The sequence below is a fragment of the Schistocerca americana genome, chromosome 2 (assembly GCF_021461395.2).
Source record: "Schistocerca americana isolate TAMUIC-IGC-003095 chromosome 2, iqSchAmer2.1, whole genome shotgun sequence".
NCBI lineage: Eukaryota > Metazoa > Arthropoda > Insecta > Orthoptera > Acrididae > Schistocerca > Schistocerca americana.
In genome coordinates, this window is record NC_060120.1 from 851445963 (window position 1) to 851465437 (window position 19475).

General features: G+C 41.7%; 1 protein-coding gene and 1 non-coding gene across 2 annotated transcripts in view; both read right to left on the minus strand.

Moving 5' to 3' along the window:
• The window catches only part of LOC124595720 (NFX1-type zinc finger-containing protein 1-like), a 413636-nt gene that overhangs the window by 10833 nt on the left and 383328 nt on the right, over nt 1-19475 (minus strand). The window lies entirely within an intron of this gene.
• Nucleotides 12569-12641, minus strand: Trnat-agu. The gene has a single exon. It is a non-coding gene; the product is annotated as a tRNA-Thr (tRNA).

Sequence of the window (19475 nt, forward strand, 5' to 3'; positions counted from 1 at the left end):
TGAAGTTGTTCGTAATTTTAACACCCAGGTACTTAGTTGAATTGACAGCCTTGAGAATTGTACTATTTACTGAGTAATCAAATTCCAACAGATTTCTTTTGGAACTCATGTGGATCACCTCACACTTTTCGTTATTTAGCGTCAACTGCCACCTGCCACACCATACAGCAATCTTTTCTAAATCACTTTGCAGCTGATACTGGTCTTCGGATGACCTTACTAGACGGTAAATTACAGCATCATCAGCGAACAACCTAAGAGAACTGCTCAGATTGTCACCCAGGTCAGGACGCTTCCCTGGGGAACACCTGATATCACTTCAGTTTTACTCGATGATTTGCCGTCTATTACTACGAACTGCGATCTTCCTGACAGGAAATCACGAATCCAGTCGCACAACTGAGACAATACCCCATAGGCCCGCAGCTTGATTAGAAGTCGCTTGTGAGGAACAGTGTCAAAAGCTTTCCGGAAATCTAGAAATACGGAATCAACTTGAGATCCCCTGTCGATAGTGGCCATTACTTCGTGCGAATAAAGAGCTAGCTGCGTTGCACAAGAACGATGTTTTCTGAAACAGTGCTGATTACGTATCAATAGATTGTTTCCTACGAGGTGATTCATAATGTTTGAATACAGTATATGCTTCAAAACCCTACTGCAAACCGACGCCAATGATATAGGTCTGTAGTTCGATGGATTACACCTACTACCCTTCTTAAACACTGGTGCGACCCGTGCAATTTTCCAATCTGTAGGTACAGATCTATCAGTGAGCGAGCGGTTGTATATGATTGCTAAGTAGGGAGCTGTTGTATCAGCATAATCTGAAAGGAACCTAATCGGTATACAATCTGGACCTGAAGACTTGCCTGTATCAACGATTTGAGTTACTTAGCAACCCCTAAGGTATCTACTTCTAAGAAACTCATGCTAGCAGCTGTTTGTGTTTCAAATTCTGGAATATTCCATTCGTCTTCCCTGGTGAAGGAACTTCGGAAAACTGCATTCAATAACTCCGCTTTAGCAGCACAGTCGTTGGTAACAGTACCATCGGCACTGCGCAGCAAAGGTATTGACTGCGTCTTGCCGCTTGTGTACTTTACATACGACCAGAATTTCTTCAGATTTTCTACCAAATTTTCAGACAATGTTTCGTTGTGGAACCTATTAAAGGCATCTCGCATTGAAGTCAGTGCCAAATTTCGCGCGTCTGTAAATTTTAGCCAATCTTCCGGATTTCGCGTTCTTCTGAACTTCACATGCTTTTTCGTTGCCTCTGCAACAGCGTTCGGACCTGTTTTGTGTACCATGGGGGATCAGCTCCATCTATTACCAATTTATGACGTATGAATCTCTCAATTGCTGTTGCTACTATATCTTTGAATTTGAGCCACCTCTCGTCTACATTTGCATAGTCAGTTCGGAAGGAATGGAGATTGTCTCTTAGGAAGGCTTCTAGTGACACTTTATCCGCTTTTTTAAATAAAATTATTTTGCGTTTGTTTCTGGTGGATTTGGAAGAAACGGTATTGAGCCTAGCTACAACAACCTTGTGACCACTAATCCCTGTATCAGTCGTGATGCTCCCTATTAGTTCTGGATTGTTTGTGGCTGAGAGGTCAAGTGTGTTTTTGCAACCATTTACAATTCGCATGGGTTCGTGGACTAACTGCTCAAAATAATTTTCAGAGAAAGCATTTAGGACAATCTCGGAAGATGTTTTCTGCCTACCACCGGTTTTGAACAAGTATTTTTGCCAACATATTGAGGGAAGGTTGATGTCCCCACCAACTATAACCATATAAGTGGGGTATTTATTTGTTACGAGACTCAAATTTTCTCTGAACTGTTCAGCAACTATATCATTGAAGTCTGGGGGTCGGTAGAAGGAGCCAATTATTAACTTAGTTCGGCTGTTAAGTATAACCTCCACCCATACCAATTCGCACGGAGTATCTACTTCGACTTCACTACAAGATAAACCACTATTGACAGACACAAACGCTCCACCACCAATTCTGCCTAATCTATCATTCCTGAACACCGCCTGAGACTTTGTAAAAATTTCTGCAGAACTTATTTCAGGCTTTAGCCAGCTTTCTGTACCTATAACGATTCCAGCTTCTGTGCTTTCTATTAGCGCTTGAAGTTCAGGGACTTTCCCAGCACAACTACAACAATTTGCAACTACAATTCCGACTGTTCCTTGATCCAAGCACGACCTGTATTTGCCACGCACCCTTTGAGATTGCAGCCCACCCCGTACTTTCCCGAGGCCTTCTAACCTAAAAAACCGCCCGGTCCATGCCACACAGCCTCCGCTACCCATGTAGCCGCCAGCTGAGTGTAGTGAACTCCTGACCTATTCAGCGGAACCCAAACCCCCACCACCCTATGGTGCAAGTCAAGGAATCTGCAACCAACACGGTCGCAAAACTGTCTGAGCCTCTGATTCAGACCTCCACCCGGCTCTGCACCAAAGGTCTGCAGTCGGTTCTGTCAACGATGCTGCAGATGGTGAGCTCTGCCTTCATCTCGTAAGCAAGACCGGCAGCCTTCACCAAATCAGATAGCCGCTGGAATCCAGAGAGAATTTCCTCAGATCCAAAGTGACACACGTCATTAGTGCCGACATGTGCCACCACCCGCAGCTGGCTGCACCCTGTGCTCTTCATGGTATCCGGAAGGACCCTTTCCACATCAGGAATGACTCCACCCGGAATGCACACGGAGTGCACACTGGATTTCTTCCCCTCCTTAGCCGCCATATCCCTAAGGGGCCCCATTACGCGCCTAACATTGGAGCTCCCCACTACCAATAAGCCCACCCTCTGTGATTGCCCACACCTTGAAGGCTGAGAATCATCCTCTGAAACAGGGCAGGCAGCTGCATCTGGCTCAGCCAGAGACAGTACCTGAAACCTGTTTGTCAGACGCACCAGGGAGGCTTTCTGATCAGCCTCCGGGGATGTCTTTCGCTGCCTGCCACGCCTTGGAACGACCTCCCAATCAACCAAAGGCGAGGACTCAGCCCCACTGTGGGCAGCAACTGGGGCAACCACAGCGGCAGACCGATTTGGGGACAGACAGGACAAGGTTGACATCCCCGTGATACCCAAGTCCAGCTCCCCACAGTGGTGTCCATTGGCAACAGCCTCAAGCTGCGCGACCGAAGTCAGCGCCGCCTGCAGCTGTGAGCGAAGGGATGCCAACTCAGCTCTCATCTGAACACAGCAATCACAGTCCCTGTCCATTCTAATCGATGTTGAACAACAGTTACTGAAACACGAGTCCGTGTCTAGATAATGCAAGGGAAACACGCAAAGAATGTATGAACTAACCTGTACAAATGCCTAACGACTGCGCTACAATCTGCCTGAATTTACGATTACAGTAACTAAAACTCGAAATTACACCTCCTATACGAAACTCACACGCAATTTAAGTAAGAATCTACAAAGTAAACACAGAAAAGAAGCTATATACGTATCTTTCTGCACTGTCGATGTGCACCAACTGGGAGCTCAGGCCACACTGGTCTCCGAGAGCCTACTAGACAGACAAGTGCCACTGACGAACCAAAACAAAACGAGCGAAATATGATAAGTTACAGGACTTAAGCGTCACAGTTCACACAAATAAAACTCCAATCAAAAGCAATGAATTCACAGAACAGAAACAGATACTGTATGTATGTGTTTGAAATACGGTAAACTGAGAGTAAAAATAACTTATTGCTCCTTTCTTTATTGCAGCCATAAGTTACTCCGTAACCATGACAACAAAACAAAAATATAATTGTATAATGTCATGGAACATGGCCGCATACAGAATGAACATAAATATCTGGTGCACTCACACCACGAAAACTGAAAATGAAGCCACTAAAAAAAACTCAATACAACAAGCTCACTGCTGTCAACGCATGAACTGGAGCTGATGTCGAGACAAATTGTGTGAAATGGTTAATTTATTGATGCTCAGTTAATGGCACCTTTTATATGTGCATTCTTTGGATTTCACGTGCAAAAAGAGTCACCCTCGTTGCATTTTATGTCCGAAAACAGTTCCCCCTTAAATAATTCCAGACTGGAGCAAGACTGATGGTTCTAGTACTATTCACTGGTATATCGGATCTCGATCCGTGTTTAGTTTTAACAGTTTGAAAAAAAGTCTTATTTATTTGGATTTTACATGCAATAAACACGATTTCTGGGAGGTTTTTGAAGTGCACCACTTCTATGCTTTAAGCTTGTACAAATCAGTCCAAACTTTGCACAAAGGTAGATAAATGAATGAAGTCAAAATGAATTTTTTTCTCCAATAACCTTTATCCATTTTGAGATATGGTGATTTAAAGATGAGCTAAATGTAGCTTGTAAAATTCATCCTTAACTGAATGCGCGGAAACAGTTTAAAGTGATTCAAAAAAATAAAAATGCTTTCTTAGATAAAACTGAAAATTTGCTTAAAAAAATATAGTTTCATTTGGCTTTTCCTTGCACAAAGTATGTTTCTTGTGAGCTTTTTTATGTGTGTGACTTCTATGTCTCAAACTTGTGCGAACTGGTTCAAATTTTGTACAAAGGTGGACATATACATGTAATTAATGGTCATCCAGTTGTTTTGTGAAAGCTTTATCCAATGCCATGGTACAAACAACATTGTTCAAAAGACAATAAAATTACCTATATCAGATCAGTCGTCCCCCGAGTCAACAAAAGTGTTCTTCTCTTGAGAAGTTACGGATATGTAATGGCAGAGTGGAAGTTGTGAACCAAATTGAGAAATGGTCCAATTATAGCACAAAAAGGTGAGTATGTCTTGGGCACAGTTAGGGATGTAAAAGAAGGGAAATAGCTTTTCGACTTATCTTGCAGCTTCAAAGGCATTTAAACCAAAACGTCTTGATATATTCACACCTTTTTACAAGTTAGCCCTATTTCCCCAGTGCAGTGAGCTCTCTTAGCTGCAATGTGTTTGCACACCTACATCTTGCAATTTAGAGGCTGATCCTGTGCCCAAAATTCAGAAAATTCACCAGCCACAATAAAAAAATATATATAATATCATTAGGCTGAAGAGCAACCGTGTAATAGCTAAAAATGGTTTTCTGGAGGTAATTTGGTCTTGTGGTGGTGGTGGAATGAAATGACATGTGTCATGTTGCTTTACTAATGAAAGTGTTCAAGACACCTAATGTTGAAAAGATGTTTTTCCTACAGCAGAAAGTGGCTTTAGCATTCAAGGAGACAATCGAACTCACCCCAAAAAATCAAAATTTCGTTTTGCAATTTCAAATGTGATAGAACCGTCTTGGTAACATGTTTACAACATGCCACACCCATTTATGTCATATGTTTCAAGCCATGTTGCTTTATGTACATTCCATGAGATGCACATTTGGTTTATGTTTTAATGCTTTTGAACCTTTTCCTTAAACGACTGTTGAACATTTGTTTCTTGTTATGAAATAGAACTATGTTACTTTGGTTTACAATTCACATTCATTTGGCATAATTGCAAAACACTTCAAAATGTTAACCAGTACCAGCCTACACTAGCCATCATCAGGGTAGTAAAATAAATGCAGCAAATGGTGATCACAACAACAAGTCATGCTTTGTCATACTACAAATATGAAATGTCATCGTAATGACCATTTGCTGCTTTAATTTTACAAAACACTTCAAAATGTTAACCATTATCAGCCTACACTAGCCATCCTCAGGGTAGTAAAATAAATGCAGCAAATGGTGATCACAAGTCATGCTTTGTCATACTACAAATATGAAATGTCATCATAATGACCATTTGCTGCTTTAATTTTACAGTTCTAAAATGGTCAGTATAAGATGGCACCAATAGTGTTAAAAATTTAGTGTGCAATGACCCAATGCCTGCCATTCTCTCTCTTGTTCTTTTCACAAGTGAATTGCTGCCATCATTTTCATTGGTTCCATGCACAGATCATCAAGAGTGAAGGAGTACTCTTAAAAAGTAATTTATTCAGAGGATGTAAACACTAATAGTAGTGATGAAGAAGAATTAAAGACTTGTACAGGGAAATTATGAAAAAGAGCGATCCATTGGTGCAACAAGGAAGAAGCTCAAAGTAAAACTTGATTCTGTCTACGCCTGTAACAAAACTATTGAGAAATAAGAAAAGTCTGGCAATAGTATAATCAATCTGAAGATTTGAGTGAATTCATCAGTTGAAATAGGTGATGCAAGGACTGTGGGTGTTTGTTTATTTTAATGAAAATTGAAATATTCACATAGGAATTTTGGCTTAATTAGTTATATTGTGTTCAACATTTAAATAACCTTTCACTGCCATGAGTATGACATCTAAATTAGCTAATTCAAGTTTTATGAGAATAAAAAATTTATCTTATATAGAATCTGGCCAATAGGTAAAAGTTCTGAAGGCATGAAAAATTCTTTGTTCAGTATCAGATGTTCCTAAACTACCATAAGTCCCCCCCCCCCCCTCCCCAATTTCTAATTAAGTCATTGGGTCACTAGAGTGTGACATATCCATCACAGCAGCTCAGGAAGCAATAAGTGGAAACAGTAACAAAAATTTCACACAGCTAATGGCACATTTTGAAACCTCATGACAGAAACTTGGGCACACACCTCAAAGTGGTATTGTTTGTATGAAATCATATGCCGGAGCACAAGTTTTGGATGCAGAAGTGATGAGTATTTTACACTTTGTATGTAAAAAATATCCAGGATCAATGCACCTGCAAAAACAACTTTTTTGTACAAAGTGCAGTAACAGAGATGGCTGTTGTGATTATACAGGTTTTTCTGCTGATGAGTCGGATTTCAGCAATGGTGGTAAGTACCAGTAGTTGTCTGGTAATTCCTAATATTAGATAGTAATTTTTCTTTAAGTAACATACAGACTTTATATAACAACTAAATGGCAAAATGAATGTGATCTTCACCTGCATATGAGGTGCTGGTATCTCCAGACTCAGTATTCAATGAGATGATAGCCACGAGAAAGAAAAAGATGCTGGAGGCTACACTGAGTTGATGCCATAACAGCTAGTGATGTACCTAGCAGATGCGAGTCAATGATTGCCAACAGCTCTCACAGTTACTTAGCTAGCAGTAGACAATAACCACTGTGGTTAATCAGATCAATTGGTGGAACATTTGTCAAACTTTCAGAAAGTGTAAAAGCGACTTTTGTAACCCTATTCAAGTGCTTATTGTGGGGAAGACTAAATTAATAAAGCTTTTATTGAAAGAACTAATTGTTAAGTTATCAACTGTTAACTTTTTGTGGGTTGTAAATTTGATCTTGTATTTAGTGAATATCATGGAAACTCTGGTACCAATGTCAGAGTATTCCCACATGATGAAGGATATTTAGGAGAGGTTCATTGTTAGTAGTGAGAACATAAAAAAGGAGAAGCAAGAAATGAATAACCATATAAACTCAAGTAATGATAAAATAGATATAGGTCTACAAGAAATGAATAATTGTTTAGCTGCAAGTAATGATACAATAGGCAGAGGTGTAAAATAAATTAAAGATAGATTAACTACTAATAATAATGAAATAAGTACTGAAATGGAGGTAGTTAGAAAGGATATAAGGACAGAACTTATCCAGACAATAACTAGGGTTCAAGAGGAGATAATTCATGTCAGTTAAAAGTTAAAGACTCATATTAAAGAGTCAAGGTTAGAAAAAGAGGCACAAACTGATTCATTTAAGGGAGAGGTTTTACAAAGAATACACAGAAACACAGATAGGTTGGAATCACACACTCAAGAACTGAAACTAGATAAAGGGCAAATGAGTCACAGATCAATTAAACAAGGGGTGAATAGTTTAAACATCTAGAATAAATATGGAGGAAAGGCTTAAACAAAATGTTGATGATAGGTTAGGAGAGACAATGGAATATATAACAGGGGCGTTTGACAACTATAAATCTAATAACGATAAAATACAGAAGGGTAACCTTAAGGAAGTAGGGAGCACTATAGCACTATAGAATAACCGTGGGGCAACGTAGAAAAGATTAAAATTCAGTGACAAAGAGACAAGATAGATTTAGAGAGCCCCAAAGTGCATTTAAAGAAAGGGAACAGTTCATCAGAGCCAAGAGGTGGTGATGGGGGATGCAAATTCTGCAAGGAGGTAGGTAAACAGAGTTCTAAAATGCTTCCTCATCAGCCAGTGGAGCACCGTTAGGTAAGTAGTCCTTAATGTAAGCTGGAGTGGATCTAATGCAAAATTGTAAGATTGAAAAAATGGGAAGCAATGAAAGACAATCTGCAAGTTTATTATAAAAGTTAGTAGATGATGATGATGATGTTCAATTTGTGGGGCACTCAATTGTGCGGTCATCAGCACCTGTAAAGTCTCAATTTTTATGCAGTCCAATTTTTACACAGTCCAATCTAGCCACTGACACGAATGATGATGAATTAAAGTTAGTAGAAGAATGTCATTTTGATAATACGAGGGTTGAATGAAAAGTAATGCCTCCATCTTCGTTAATTGGGTTTGGATGGGGATATTTTAATAAACAGATGGATGTCAGACGGTGCTAAATCTGGACTGTATGGAGGATGCTGTATGATGGTGAGCTTCAGTCTCTGAAGTTCTCCTGTGGTGGCACATGAAGTGTGTGGTTTGGCACTGTCGTGCTGCAGGAAAACATTTCCCTTTTCCTTTTGGACCCTTGTTAGCCGTCGTTTCAGAGTTTGCAGCATTGTGATGTAATGCTCTGAATTTATTGTAGTTCCACGATCAAGGAAATCAACACGGATAACACCATCTGCGTCCCAGAACACTGTGGCCATGATTTTTCCAGCTGAGGGCTGCGTTTTGAATTTCTTTTTCCAGGGTGAGTCTTTGTGTCGATATTCCACAAATTGACATTTCTTCTCCTGGTCATAATGGTGTACCCACATTTCGTCTGGCACAATTGAATGGAGGAAGGCATCACCTTCATTTTCATAACGCGAGAGGAGTTTCTGGCCAATTTCAAGTCTGTGTGCTTTTATTTCAGGAGTCAGCATCTGGGGTACCCATCATGCACAGATCTTCCGATAGCCAAGCAAAGCAATAATGCGACCCACACATTCTTGTAAAATGCTGATTGTACTTGAAATTTCTCTCTGAGTGATACGACAATCATCCTGAATCAATCTGTCAACATTTTGCTTGTGAAACTCATTGGTTGCTGTCACAGGACATCCAACTCTTTATGTATCACGCAGGTCAGATGTTCCTGCCTCATCATCTTCAAACTTACTCGCCCAACGACACACGGTACTCAAATCAAAACAATCAGCATAAACTGCTTTTATTGTCTGATGAATCTCCTTTGGGGTGACACCTTCTGCTGTCAAAAATTCAACGGCTACACGTCGCTCAAATCGCATTGACCAACCATCTGTGCAGAGTTCCATACTTTACACTGTAACAACACAACTGTTCAATGCTAAGGCTTCCTGCCAACTGGAGCTGTAGAGAAGAGGCTACGGAACAAGCCAGTACTACCACATACCAATGCTGCCAACGGTTGAAGAGTTTTCAGTCAACCATCGCAGTAATGGCATTACAAAGAGGTTGCAAAGATTCTATTGTTTTCTTGAGAACGTTTGAGCCAGTTTTCTATTGCTGGTGGGATAAAAGGTTAATTCAATTCACTATATGATATTTAACAGGAGATGCCCCAGAATCAGCAATCAATCCCTTTCTGAGATTGATGTCTGAAATACTCCACTGTAATACTGACAAGGGGGAGACTGAATCAATAATTAAATCACTTAAGACTTAGGACTCTCACAGATATGATGGAGTGCCTAGCAGAATATTAAGGTACTGTGCTGTACATGTTAAAACTGTATTTAGCCATATTTTTAATTTTTCCTATAAGAATGGTCAGTTTTCTGAACGATTAAAGTACTCAGTAGTAAAGCCGCTTTATATAAAGGGAGAAAGGGATAATGTAGACAATTTTAGACCTATTTCTATTCCATCAGTGTTTGCTCAAGTTATAGAAAAGGCTGTGTATGTAAGGATAAATGATCATTTTATAAAACATAATTTGCTATCAAATATACAGTTTGGCTTTAGATGTCGCTTAACAACTGAAAATGCTATATTATATTTTCTCTGTTAGGTACTGGATGGATTAAATAAAAGGTTTTGAATGCAAGTGATATTTTTTGATTTAAGGTGTTTGATTGTGTTGATCAAGAAATATTGCTCTAGAAGTTTGACCATTATGGAACACGGGGAGCACCTCACAACTGGGTCACCTCTTACTTTAACAACACACAGCAAAAGGTCATTATTCACAGTGTTGAGAATGGCTGTGATATGGGGTCTCAGTGGGGTACAGTCAATTGGGACGGGGTGGGGGGTGTCCCAGGGATTCAGTGTTGGGGCCACTCCTGTTCCTTATTTATATAAATGATAAGCCCTCCAGTATTACGGGTAATTCTAAAACATTTATGTTTGCTGATGACACTAGCTTGGTAGTAAAGGATGTTGTGTGTGACATTGGCTCAGTCTGTAGAAAATAAACTAATGCTAAATTACAGTAAGACTCAGTTTTTACAGTTTCTAAGACACAATTCAACAAAACCTGAAGTTTTAATTTCACAGAATGGGCATGTGATTAGTGAAACTGAACAGTTCAAATTTTTAGGTATTCAGATACATAGTAAACTGTTGTGGAAAGCCCACATTCAGGATCTTGTTCAAAGACTTAATGCTGCCATTTTTACTATTTGGACAGTTTCTGACGTAAGTGATCTTTCAATATGAAAATTAGTGTCGTATGTTATTTTACAGTGTGTTTCAAAATGAACATACCAGTTCTAAGGCATTGCATATTTATTACGTTCAACTTACAATTGTAAATAATACACCAAATGAAAGAGCAACTCAAACAGCTATGTATGTATACCTGTGCACAATGGGAAGAGTATGGAATGATAAAGAGTGACTGAAAAACGTGTGGAACGAGTGCGAGTCTTCCACGCTTAGCCCCAAGAAATATCGCTGCAGAAAGTTTATGGGCCTTTCTTTTTCAGTGAATCAACTGTAACTGATGTTTCTTACCTTGATGTGCTACAGCTATGGCCCATGCCTCAAAGGGAAGAACCTGAACAACACATCTTTATTTGGGAGCATAACTCAGTACGCGACTGGTTAAAACACATTGTATCCGACCGGTGGATTGGGCGCAAGGGGCCGGTTGACACAGCATTTTATGCGTGACCTCCACGTTCATACACAATCTGACGCGATCATGTGTATGTGCCTCCGATACCAGCTAATCTATCTGACACACTGATCAAGGTTTCAGAACAACTCGCCTATCGACTCCTTGTGTGATCGGTGTTCACACTGAATAATTGTAAGAAAAACTGTTTGTGTTTCTCTTTCATTTGGTGTATTATTTATAATTGTAAGGTGAATGTAATACGTGCTACAAAGCCTTAAAACCCATATATTCATTTTGAAACACCCTGTATTTTGGGGTAACTCTTCCCATTCTAAAAGGGTGTTTTTGGCTCAGTAATGGGCAGTTCGGGCAATGAGTGGTGTAAGTTCGCAAACCTCTTGTCGATGCCTGTTCGTTAGTCGGGGTATTTGACATTGGCCTCTGAATATATATATTCTACACTGTCATTTCTTGTTAACAATATCAGCTTATTCCCAAGAACTAGAAGCTTTCACTCAGTTAATACTCAGCACAAATGTAATCTGCATTTCGATCGCACTTCCTTAACTCTTGTGCAGAAAGGTGTGCAATATACAGCTGCACCCATTTTCAATATGCTACCACAAGAATTCAAGAATCTTAGCAGTAATCCACACTTTCAAATCGAAACTAAAGAGTTTCCTCATGGGTCACTACTTGTATTCCATCAAGGAGTGCCTTGAAAAATTAAGCTGATTCTTGTTGTATTGTTGATTGTGTTTACTTAAGCTTATGGATTGACTTTTTTCAGGTTCATAAACATTTTGTTTTTATCTGTTATTACTTTTATGTTGTAATTTCATGTACTGACATGTTCCATGACCTTTGAAATTTGCTCCTCAATTTGGTCCTATGGTGCTAACTTAAGAAAGAACAAACAACCATATAAATTACACGAAAGGTGACAGGTCAGCGAAAACTGTTAACCACAACGGATAAAATGACAAAGCAGGGTATAGGGGTATATATAGTCACTGAAAAAATTAAGGAGCAACAAAGTTTGTCTCACTGTGTATACAGAAGTACATACAACTATATTTACTAGCAAGCACGGGTCCCCAGCGGTGTGATCAACTTTTTGAAACTATCTACACAGTGATGTAAGGTTAAGATCCCAGGTATCGCACACTGCAGCCATTCACTCTGGTGGGCCCTTGTTTGCGCGTAAATGATTGGGGGGTGGGGGGGCTGAACTTTGTTGATAGTAAATAGGGTTAAATGATCTTAAATTAAATTTTCCCTGAGATATTTAAGTCTCTAATTTATCTACGATAACGCTGGAAGCTGAAGAAATGAGTTAAAATTTGTGCTGCAGCTGGGACTCGAACCCAGGTCTTCTCGCTTACTAGGCTGATATGCTGACCATTACACCACCGCAGTATTATGGTCAACATTGCTGCACTAACTACCCAAGTTAAATACTCTCCCCAACACAAACTCTAATTCACATCTCCCCTTATATTTTCACTATTGCTAGGGCCTTCCGACACTGGAATAGCACCCCAGCATTGGACGTAATGTGGAAATGCTGTACTATATGTGATCGTATAGACCTTAAATTAAATTTTTCCTGAGATATTTAAGTCTCTAATTTGGGTATTTGAGTTGGGTAGTTCGTGCATCTATGTTGACCATAATGCTGTGGTGATGTAATGGTCAGCATATCTGCCTAGTAAGCAAGAACACCCAGGTTCAAGTCCCTGCCACAGCACAAATTTTAATTCACTTCTTCAGCTTCCAATGTTATCGTAGGGTTAAATGAGTTGCTTTATATAGTCTGGTTGCATAGTATAATGGATATGATAACAACTTCACATGCTAGAGGATGTGGGTTTGAGACTATTTCTGAGATATGTTCTGTTGAGAAGTGACAGACGACGTAGCAACTGCTGAAATTCTGCAACAGACAAGGAGCATGCTGACAGGTGAAGACAGGGCGTTGCCGACAGAAAATGTCGATGAGGTCGACATCGAAGAAACGATTAAGACCAGTGCCAGAGGAAGAGCACCACGCGCCGACGGCATCCCGCTAGAGTTCTACCTCGCATATTGCGACGTACTAGGAGTGCAATTCACGGAGATGGTGAACGAGATACTCGATGGGGTGGAACTTCCACCTGGGCTGACCAAAGGGACCATAACCCTCATCCCTCGGAAGAAAGCCGCCACAGCATTGAAGAGTTTCGTCTGATTATGCTCCTCAATGCTGACTATAAAATAATAGCGAAATGCATTGCAAACAACCTGAAATCGGCGATGAGGAAAGGCATCAGTCTGTGGCAAACATGTGCAATACCAGGGAAAAATATATTTGATGCCACATGCACCTACAGGGACATAATAGCACAGGCAGCCACCACCAGTAGCGCAGGTGCCATAATTTCGATGGATTTCAACAAGGCTTTCGACAGCATCAATCACAAAAACCTTGTAGACACACTAAACAGAATCGGGTTTGGGCAAAAGTTCATCACAATCATCCAGAAGATACTAAGTGCTGCGAGATCGACAGTAATAATCAATAGTTGGAAAACAAAACAGATAAAACTGGACAAATCTGTGAGGCAAGGCTGACCATTGTCAATGGCTTTATTCGCTATAGCACTGGACCTGCTGATGTGGAAACTCACAAATGACATCAGAGGATTCTCCATAGGAGACAAAGCAATAGCATGTATAGCCTACGCAGATGACCTAGGCATCTTAATTGAATATCAGGAAGATATGGGGAGAGTAGAAACCATCGTGAACACTTTCCAAAAAGCATCAGGAGCCCAAACCAACCCCAGAAAAACAGTACTACTGCCGATAGGTAATCAACGACTCAAACCAGACAGGCAGTGGTACAAAATAGCAGAAAGCCATAAAGTTCTTGGAATATTTAAACAGTCTTGTCCACTTAGAAAGGCCGCATACAACTGGAGAGACGTGCTACACAGCATAAGAGGTCTCTCCAGACAGCACACGAACCGGAAACTAACAATCCCCCAGAAAATAGACCTGATAAACATGATGATCCTGTTGAAAGCATGGTACCTTGCACAAACCTTAAGCATCCCGACCGAAATTGCGCGAGCACTTACGAGTGCAGTGTACTACCTGTTGTGAGTTCGAAATATATTCAAAGTGGCACAAGCAACATGCTCGTTGCCAAAGAAAGAAGAGTGACTAGGTCTGGTGGATGTAAAGACCAAATGTGCAGCCTTTCTACCAAAACTAACGCTCGCCATCCAGGACAATAACCCTGACAGCGTCATAGCCAAGATAATTGCAGGATACAAGCCCGCATCAGAAGAAGCGCCAGTCGACACGAGGCACATTCCCTTCAGAATGCCACACATCAGGCTACGCTACGCCAACGAAAGTTACATCCTGGACACCGTGGCGAACCCCAGCCACAGAACAGCCAAGGGAATATACTGGGTCCTCATGGGGAAGCCGGCAAAAAACAAAATTGAACACAAACTCCCGCAATACAATTGGAAACAAATATGGGGAAATGTCTCGGAAAATGTGTTGCGTAAACATGCAAAGGAGACATGGTACAAAATAGTCAACAGAATGGTACCAACCAACCAAAGACTGGCGGAGATAAAACTCGTCGCAAGTGACAAGTGTGATGTATGTGCCACGACCGACACACTTGAGCACCGATTCACCAGCGGGAATGCCACCAACATATGGAAGTGTGCCAGCAGATGGTGGCCCACATCAACAGAACGGCACTGGGAAACATCACAGTGGAAGCAATCACCGCCCCAGACTGCAACCCATTTCCACGACCCAAGCGACTGGCGACTCTCTGGATCCTCGTCATGACGGCACATGCCATCGTAGCGAGGAGGCAGACCGACCAGGTGGCCTTCCTGATGGACCTCTGGGAGGCGAACAAGACGGCCCAGCAACACAGGCTCTATCGCGAGAACTTCAGAAACTTCCTGCAGATTCCACTGCAGACAGCAATCGCCAGAGTCCTCCCCAGCCTGTGACCCTCGGCACTGCCACCAGCCACCTCATCACACTCACCACAAGAACAAAATGTGCAGTGTTAGTGAATAAGTGCAACAGAAAAGACAAAGTGCTTTCACCTCTCGCCTCAAATAGTGAAGTATAGTAGTCTAAAGTGTTTCTTCTTAGTGAAATCAGTGATACAAAGTGCTTCTCACCAAACATCTGTCATGCTCGCAGCCAGTGTCAAAAGTATGCCCTATATATATATATATAATGATTGAATATAATAGAGGGAAACATTCCACGTGGGAAAAATATATCTAAAAACACAGATGATGTGACTTACCGAACGAAAGTGCTGGCAGGTCGATAGACACACAAACAAACACAAACATACACACAAAATTCTAGCTTTCACAACAAACGGTTGCTTCGTCAGGAAAGAGGGAAGGAGAGGGAAAGACGAAAGGATGTGGGTTTTAAGGGAGAGGGTAAGGAGTCATTCCAATCCTGGGAGCGGAAAGACTTACCTTAGGGGCAAAAAAGGACAGGTATACACTCGCAACTAGAAAGAATTTTCTCACATCACCGATCATTTTTAGCCGCTTCCCACAGGTATTAACGTCATTATTTCTTTGTCAGACAATTGTTAGCCTCATTTTCATAATCTGCCACCACAAAACCGCTCCTTTTAATACATTTACACATAGTTTTTTCGAAATTTTCCCGAATTTCTCCACCCTTTAACGTGTTTTGGCGGCAACACAACCACCTAACCTTTATGCACATCGTTGTCTACCTACACAAGATCACCACAGGATCAACATAGCCCAGCTCTAACCAACACTTTTTCGCCTTTTTTCACACCAGATCTCCAGTTTCTTTCTAGTTCACCTTTATCTCTCCCCATATATTTTTATTTTCATTTTCATTTCAGCCTCATGTTACACTTTCCACCTTCTAATATCATGTCACCCTCATAACACCTCCACAACGACCCCATTAAGTTTTATTTACATTCCCTCCGCAAACATGCCTTCGCCCTAGCCAGATTTCGCTCCCATATTTTATTTTCTCAGGCTTGTCTGACATTTGGCATTACCCCCAAAGGCCTCACACTTAAAGTTCCCATCTCTGGCTGCAACCCTTCTTTCCATCAGTCCCTATACCAGTTCCAAACTGAACAATCCATTGCCCTCACCCACCTAATCCTTCACCTACACATCAACTCAGCCAATGAACACACCCGTCAACTCCTATCCTTAATAAAAGTCCTCAATCTTTCCTCTCCCACATCCACACCGGCTGTTCAGAGCATCCTCCTACAGGCCAACCACAAATTAGAACAGCATGCCACCCTCCACCTCAAAAAACTATCCAATCTCCTGGTTTCTCACCTCAGGAAAGGCAACTCACTCACCCTTCACAACCTTTCCAGCAAACCTCAACCTCCTCTCATTGCACACAAACCCAGTCTCTCCCATCTACTCAATCTCCCACTTCCAGCTCCACTCCCTCCAAAACCTCAAAAATTCCAATCAACACAATCTGGAACCACAACACCCTAATTCAGTAGCTAACCTTTCCTCCAAACCTCTCTCCCAATCCGAAACCTCAGTCCTATCCAAAGGCCTCACCTTCAGCCCCACTCCCAGAGTCAACCAAACAGCCCTCGTCAAAGATTTTCTGTCCTACACTCGTACTCTCTGCAGGAAATATCACTTTGCCACGAAGAAAAATGATCCTAATCCTACTCCTAATGATCCAACTTCCCAAGACACTATCCAAATTGAACCCTGCCTGGAACAGTTCCGTCCTCCGTCACAGCGGGACCCACCTCCTCTTCCTCAAAATCACCCTCTCCAAGCCTTCCAGGAATTTCTGACTTCCAGCCTTGCATCTCAATCCTTCTTAAAAAACCTTAATCCTACTCCCAACATCACCACTGCTGAAGCCCAGGCTATCCGTGATCTAAAGGCTGACCGATCCATGGTCATTCTTCCGGCGGACAAGGGTTCCACAACCGTGGTACTTGATCGTCTGGAGTATGTGGCTGAGGGACTGCGTCAGCTTTCAGACAACACCACATACAAAGTTTGCGAAGGTAATCCCATTCCTGATGTCCAGGCGGAGCTTCAAGGAATCCTCAGAACCTTAGGCCCCCTACAGAACCTTTCACCTGACTCCATCAACCTCCTGACCCCACCGACACCCCGCACCCCTACCTTCTACCTTCTTCCTAAAATTCACAAACCCAATCATCCTGGCCGCCCCATTGTAGCTGGTTACCAAGCCCCCACAGTACGTATCTCTGCCTACGTAGATCAACACCTTCAACCCATTACATGCAGTCTCCCATCCTTCAACAAAGACACCAACCACTTTCTCAAACGCCTGGAATCCTTACCCAATCTGTTACCCCCGAAACCATCCTTGTAACCATTGAAGCCACTTCCTTATACACAAATATTCTGCACGTCCTGGGCCCTACTGCGATGGAGCACTTCCTTTCACGCTGACCACCTGCCACCCTACCTAAAACCTCTTTCCTCATTACCTTAGCCAGCTTCATCCTGACCCACACCATCTTCATGTTTGAAGGCCAGACATACCAACAATTAAAGGGAACAGCCATGGGTACCAGGATGGCCCCCTCATACGCCAACCTATTCATGGGTCGCTTAGAGGAAGCCTTCTTGGTTACCCAGGCCTGCCAACCCAAAGTTTGGTACAGATTTATTGATGACATCTTCATGATCTGGACTCACAGTGAAGAAGAACTCCAGAATTTCCTCTCCAACCTCAACTCCTTTGGTTCCATCAGATTCACCTGGTCCTAATCCAAATCCCATGCCACTTTCCTTGACGTTGACCTCCATCTGTCCAATGGCCAGCTTCACATGTCTGTCCACATCAAACCCACCAACAAGCAACAGTACCTCTATTATGATAGCTGCCACCCATTCCACATCAAACGGTCCCTTCCCTACAGCCTAGATCTTCGTGGCAAACGAATCTGCTCCAGTCCGGAATCCCTGAACCATTACACCAACAACCTGATAACAGCTTTCGCATCCCGCAACTACCCTCCCGACCTGGTACAGAAGCAAATAACCAGAGCCACTTCCTCATCCTCTCAAACCCAGAACCTCCCACAGAAGAAACACAAAAGTGCCCCACTTGTGACAGGATACTTTCCGGGACTGGATCAGACTCTGAATGTGGCTCTCCAGCAGGGATACGACTTCCTCAAATCCTGCCCTGAAATGAGATCTATCCTTCATGAAATCCTCCCCACTCCACCAAGAGTGTCTTTCCGCCGTCCACCTAACCTTCGTAACCTGTTAGTTCATCCCAATGAAATCCCCAAACCACCTTCCCTACCCTCTGGCTCCTACCCTTGTAACCTGTCCCATGCACCCTCCCACCACCACTTACTCCAGTCCTGTAACCCGGAAGGTGTACACGATCAAAGGCAGAGCCACGTGTGAAAGCACCCACGTGATCTACCAGCTGACCTGCCTACACTGTGACGCATTCTATGTGGGAATGACCAGCAACAAACTGTCCATTCGCATGAATGGACACAGGCAGACAGTGTTTGTTGGTAATGAGGATATATATATATATATATATATATATATATATATATATATATATATATATATATATATATATATATATATATATATATATATCCTATCTGCTTCTCTTATATAATATGACATAATTTTTCTTTCTTCTTGAATTTATGAATAATCTATAGTATATGTAAAAAAGTTTTCTTCCACCTCTGCTCCACCTATCATGCTGATGTACAGTGCAAACTAGAGGAAGAGATCATACCAGAATGCACAATGTCCCTGTGGCATAACAAGTGCATGACATACAAAAATTTGAACTCAACATCAATGTGTCGATGCTACATACAAATTATTATGCCTGTCCTGCAATGCTTTACAAGGAGAGAAAAAAAAGAAAGAAACAAACAAACAAAGACAACAAATGGCCATGTAAAAGGGTTCAAGGAACAACAATTGTTTCAACAATTAGGTTGCAGGAGGACACTGACAAGAGGTGCAGTGATTTCCATAACAAAGAAAAATACAGCTTTGGACTCTTTATTGAAGATCATTTCTCGCAAATTTATGAAATAGTGTAGCCGAGGGCCCTGCAGCTCCAGAATTAGAAGAGCTCTGATGCTCTGTCATCGGCCTTGCGCCAGAAAATTCAAGAGGAGGATGCTGAGGCACATTTTGAGAA